This window comes from Etheostoma spectabile, chromosome 24 (genome assembly GCF_008692095.1).
Source record: "Etheostoma spectabile isolate EspeVRDwgs_2016 chromosome 24, UIUC_Espe_1.0, whole genome shotgun sequence".
NCBI classification, from domain to species: domain Eukaryota; kingdom Metazoa; phylum Chordata; class Actinopteri; order Perciformes; family Percidae; genus Etheostoma; species Etheostoma spectabile.
In genome coordinates, this window is record NC_045756.1 from 9,272,435 (window position 1) to 9,278,638 (window position 6,204).

At 41.2% G+C, this 6,204-nt stretch overlaps 1 protein-coding gene across 1 annotated transcript in view; it reads left to right on the top strand.

Moving 5' to 3' along the window:
- Positions 1 to 6,204, top strand: part of si:ch211-246m6.5 (von Willebrand factor D and EGF domain-containing protein) — a 37,940-nt gene that overhangs the window by 10,570 nt on the left and 21,166 nt on the right. The gene's annotated exons all lie outside the window — the stretch shown is intronic.

Genomic DNA, 6,204 nt, shown 5'->3' on the forward strand with positions numbered 1-6,204 from the left:
CAGATGTTCAGCATCAGGGAGAAACAAGCTGTAATTTAACCCTACAAGACAATTGTTCAGCATCAGGTAGAAACAAGCTGTAATGTTACCCTACAGGACAGATGTTCATCATCAGGTAGAAACAAGCTGTAATGTTACCCTACAGGACAGATGTTCATCATCAGGTAGAAACAAGCGTATATGTTACCCTACAGGACAGATGTATCATCAGGGAGAGAGAAACAGCTGTAATGTTACTACAGGAAAGATGTAATCAGGTAGAAACAAGCTGTAATGTTACCCACAGGACAGATGTTCACATCAGTAGAAACAAGCTGTAATGTTACCCTACAGGACAGATTTCACATCAGGGAGAAACAAGCCTGTTAAGTTCCCTAACGGACAGATGTTCATCATCAGGTGAGAAACAAGCTGTATGTACCTCACAGGACAGATGTTCACATCAGGTAGAAACAAGTGTAATGTTAACCTACAGGACAGATGTTCATCATCAGTCGAAGAAGAAACAAGCTGTAATGTTACCCTACAGGACAGATGTTCTGCATCAGGTAGAAACAAGCTGTAATGTTACCCTACAGGAAAGATGTTCAGCATCAGGGAGAAACAAGCTGTAATTCAGACTCATGTAGAAACCAACTGATTTTACCCTACAGGACAGATGTTCCATCAGGTGAAACAAGCTTGTAGTGAACCCTACAGGACAGATGTTCATCATCAGTAGAAACAGCTGTTTAACCCTACAGGACGATGTTCACCTCAGGTAGAAACGCTGTAATGTTACCCTACGACAATGTTCACATCAGGTAGAAACAAGCTGTAGTTACCCTACAGGACATGTTTCATCATCAGTAGAAACAAGCTGTAAGTTACCCTACAGGACAGGTTCGCATCAGGTAGAAACACTGTAATGTTACCCTACAGACAATGTTCCCATCAGTAGAAACAAGCTGTTAGTTAACCCTACAGACAGATGTTTCATCATCAGGAGAAACAACTTTAATGTTACCCTACAGGACAGATTTCTCTCATCGGAGAAACAAGCTGTAATGTTACCCTACAGGACATGTTTTCACATCAGTAGAAACAGCTGTAAGTTACCCTACGACAGATGTTCATCATCAGGAGAAACAAGCTGTAATTTTACCCTACAGGCAGATGTTTCATCATCGGAGAAACAAGCTGTAATGTTACCCTACAGGACAGATGTTCATCATCAGGAGAAACAGCTGTAATGTTACCCTACAGGACAGATGTTCACATCAGTAGAACAAGCTTTAATGTTACCCTACAGGACAGTGTTCAATCAGGTAAACAAGCTGAATGTTACCCTACAGGACAGATGTTCATCATCATAGAAACAAGCTGTAATGTTACCCTACAGGACAGATTTCACATCAGGTGAAACAGCTGTATGTACCCTACGGACAGATTTCATCATCAGGTAAAACAGCTGTAATGTTACCCTACAGGACAGATGTTCACATCAGGTAGAAACAAGCTGAATGTTACCCTACAGGACAGATGTTCACATCAGAAAACAAGCTGTAATGTTACCCTACAGGACAGATGTTCATCATCAGGTAGAAACAACTGTAATGTTACCCTACAGGACAGATGTTCCACAGTAGAAACAAGCTGAATGTTACCCACGGACAGAGTTCACATCAGGTAGAAACAAGCTGTAATTTACCCTACAGGACAGATTTTCATCATCAGGTAGAAACAAGCTGTAATGTTACCCTAAGGACAGATGTTCATCAGTAGAAACAAGCTGTAAGTTACCCTACAGGCAATTGTTCATCATCAGTAGAAACAAGCTGTAAGTTACCCTACAGGACAGATGTTCACATCAGGTAGAACAGCTGTAATGTTACCCTACAGGACAGATGTTCATCTCAGAGAACAAGCTGTAATGTTACCCTACAGGACAGATGTTCATCATCAGTAGAAACAAGCTGTAATGTTACCCTACAGGACAGATGTTCACATCAGGTGAAACAAGCTGAATGTTACCTACGACAGATGTTCACATCAGTAGAAACAGCTGTAATGTTACCCTACAGGACAGAGTTCACATCAGTAAACACAGCTGTAATGTTACCCTACAGGACAGATGTTCATCATCAGTAGAAACAAGCTGTAAGTTACCCTACAGGACAGATGTTCATCATCAGTAGAAACAGCTGTAATGTTACCCTACAGGACAGATGTTCACTCAGTAGAACAACTGTAGTTACCCTACAGGCAGATGTTCATCATCAGTAGAAACAAGCTGTAAGTTACCCTACAGGACAGATGTTCACATCAGGTAGAAACACTGTAATTTTACCCTACAGGACAATTTTCCATCAGGTAAAACAAGCTGTAATGTTACCCTACAGGACAATGTTCATCATCAGGAGAAACAAGCTGTAATGTTACCCTACAGGACAGATGTTCATCATCAGGAGAAACAAGCTGTAATGTTACCCTACAGGACAAGGTTCACATCATGAAACAAGCTGTAAGTTACCCTACGGGACAGATGTTCACATCAGGAGAAACAAGCTGTAATGTTACCCTACAGGACAGATGTTCATCATCAGGGAGAAACAAGCTGTAATGTTACCCTACAGGACAGATGTTCATCACTAGGTAGAAACAAGCTGTAATGTTACCCTACAGACAGATGTTCCATCAGGTAGAAACAAGCTGTAATTTCCCTACAGGACAGATGTTCACACAGGGAGAAACAAGCTGTAATGTTACCCTCAGGACAGATTTTCATCATCAGGTAGAAACAAGCTGTAGTTTACCCTACAGGACAGATGTTCACATCAGTAAAACAAGCTGTAATTGTTACCCTACAGGACAGATGTTCATCATCAGGTAGAAACAAGCTGTATGTTACCCTACAGGACAGATGTTCATCATCAGGAGAAACAAGCTGTAATGTTACCCTACAGGACAGATGTTCACATCAGTAGAAACAATGGTAATGTTACCCTACAGGACAGATGTTCATCATCAGGTAGAAACAAGCTGTAATGTTACCCTACAGGACAGATTTTCATCATCAGTAGAAACAAGCTGTAATGTTACCCTACAGGACAGATGTTCATCAGGTAGAACAAGCTGTAATGTTACCTACAGGACAGATGTTCATCATCAGGAGAAACAAGCTGTAATGTTACCCTACAGGACAGATGTTCCATCAGTAGAAACAAGCTGTATGTTACCCTACAGGACAGATGTTCACATCAGGTAGAACAAGCTGTAATGTTACCCTACAGGACAGATGTTCATCATCAGGTAGAAACAAGCTGTAATGTTCCCCTACAGGACAGATGTTCATCATCAGGTGAAACAAGCTGTAATTTCCCCTACAGGACAGATGTTCATCAGGTAGAAACAGCGGTAATGTTACCCACAGACAGATTTTCATCATCAGTAGAAACAAGCGTAAGTTAACCCTAACGGACAGATGTTCACATCAGGTAGAACAAGCTGTAATGTTACCCTACAGGCCAGATGTTCACATCAGTAGAAACAAGCTGTAAGTTACCCACGACAGATGTTCTCATCAAGTAAACAAGCTGAGTAACCCTACAGGACAGATGTTCACATCAGGTAGAAACAAGCTGTAATGTTACCCTACAGACGATGTTCACTCAGTAGAAACAAGCTGTTAGTCACCTACAGGACAATGTTCATCATCATGGAAACAAGCTGTAATGTTACCCTACAGGACAATGTTCACATCAGAAACAAGCTGTAATGTACCTACAGGACAGATTTCATCTCAGAAGAAACAAGCTGTAATGTTACCCTACAGGACAGATGTTCATCATCAGGTGAAACAAAGCTGTAATGTTACCCTACAGGACAGATGTTCCATCAGGTAGAAAACAGCTGTAATGTTACCCTACAGGACAGATGTTCATCATCAGAGAACAAGCTGTAATTTACCCTACAGGACAGATGTTCATCATCAGGTAAAAACAGCTTTATTACCCTACAGACAGATGTTCTCATCAGAGAAAAAGCTGTAATTACCCTACAGGACAGATGTTCATCATCAGGTAGAAACAAGCTGTAATGTTACCCTACAGGACAGATGTTCATCATCAGTAAAACGCTGTAATGTTACCCAACAGGACAGATGTTCACATCAGGTAAGAACAATGGTAAGTACCCTACAGGACAGATGTTCACATCAGGTAGAAACAAGCTGTAATGTTACCCTACAGACAGATGTTCACATCAGAAACAAGCTGTAATGTTACCCACAGGCAGATGTTCATCATCAGGTAGAAACAAGCTGTAATGTTACCCTACAGGACAGATGTTCACATCAGGTAGAAACAGCTGTAATGTTACCCTACAGGACAGATTTCACATCAGGTAAAAACGCTGTAATGTTACCCTACAGGACAGATGTTCATCATCAGGAGAAACAAGCTGTAATTTTACCCTACAGGACAGATGTTCACATCAGGTAGAAACGCTGTAATGTTACCCTACAGGACAGATGTTCATCATCAGGTAGAACAAGCTGTAATGTTACCCTACAGGACAGATGTTCATCATCGGGAGAAACAGCTGTAATTTACCCAGGACAGATGTTCACATCAGTAGAAACAAGCTGTAATGTTACCCTACAGGACAGATGTTCACATCAGGTAGAAACAAGCTGTAATGTTACCCTACAGGACGATGTTCATCATCAGGGAGAAACAAGCTGTAATGTTACCCTACAGGACAGATGTCATCATCAGGAAAACAAGCTGTAATGTTACCCTACAGGACAGATGTTATCATCAGGTAGAAACAAGCTGTATGTTACCCACAGGACAGATGTTCATCATCAGGAGAAACAAGCTGTAATGTTACCCACAGGACAGATGTTCATCATCAGGTAAACAAGCTGTAAGTTACCTACAGGACAGATGTTCACATCAGGGAGAAACAAGCTGTAATGTTACCCTACAGGAAGATGTTCATCATCAGGGAGAAACAAGCTGTAATGTTACCCTACAGGACAGATTTCATCATCAGGTGAAACAAGCTGTAAGTACCCTACAGGACAGATGTTCACATCAGGAGAAACAAGCTGTAATGTTACCCTACAGGACAGATGTTCATCATCAGGTAGAAACAAGCTGTAAGTTACCCTACAGGACAGATGTTATCATCAGGAGAAACAAGCTGTAATGTTACCCACAGGACAATGTTCACATCAGGTAGAAACAAGCTGTAATGTACCCTACAGGACAGATGTTCATCATCAGAAGAAACAAGCTGTAATGTTACCCTACAGGACAGATGTTCATCATCAGGTAGAAACAAGCTGTAATGTTACCCTACAGGACAGATGTTCATCATCAGGTAGAAACAAGCTGTAATGTTACCCTACAGGACAGATGTTCATCATCAGGTAGAAACAAGCTGTAATGTTACCCTACAGGACAGATGTTCATCATCAGGTAGAAACAAGCTGTAATGTTACCCTACAGGACAGATGTTCATCATCAGGTAGAAACAAGCTGTAAGTACCTACGGACAGATGTTCATCATCGTAGAAACAGCTGTAATGTTACCCTACAGGACAGATGTTCACATCAGGGAAACAGCTGTAATGTTACCCTACAGGACAGATGTTCACATCAGGAACAAGCTGTGTTACCCTACAGGACAGATGTTCATCATCAGGTAGAAACAAGCTGTAATGTTACCCTACAGGACAGATGTTCATCATCAGGTAGAAACAAGCTGTAATGTTACCCTACAGGACAGATGTTCAGCATCAGGTAGAAACAAGCTGTAATGTTACCCTACAGGACAGATGTTCAGCATCAGGTAGAAACAAGCTGTAATGTTACCCTACAGGACAGATGTTCAGCATCAGGTAGAAACAAGCTGTAATGTTACCCTACAGGACAGATGTTCAGCATCAGGTAGAAACAAGCTGTAATGTTACCCTACTGGACAGATGTTCAGCATCAAGTAGAAACAAGCTGTAGTGTTACCCTACAGGACAGATGTTCAGCATCAGTTAGCGTCCACTAATAGTTGTGTTGTTGCCGCTGACAGACTCCGATTATTCCAAGTGTCTGACAACATTATGGAAAGGATCATAATGTTTTTAAAACATCTACAAAATTGCTATCGCTAAACCCACCAGACTTCAAGTAAAAAAAAAAACACAAAAAAACAGTAATTTAT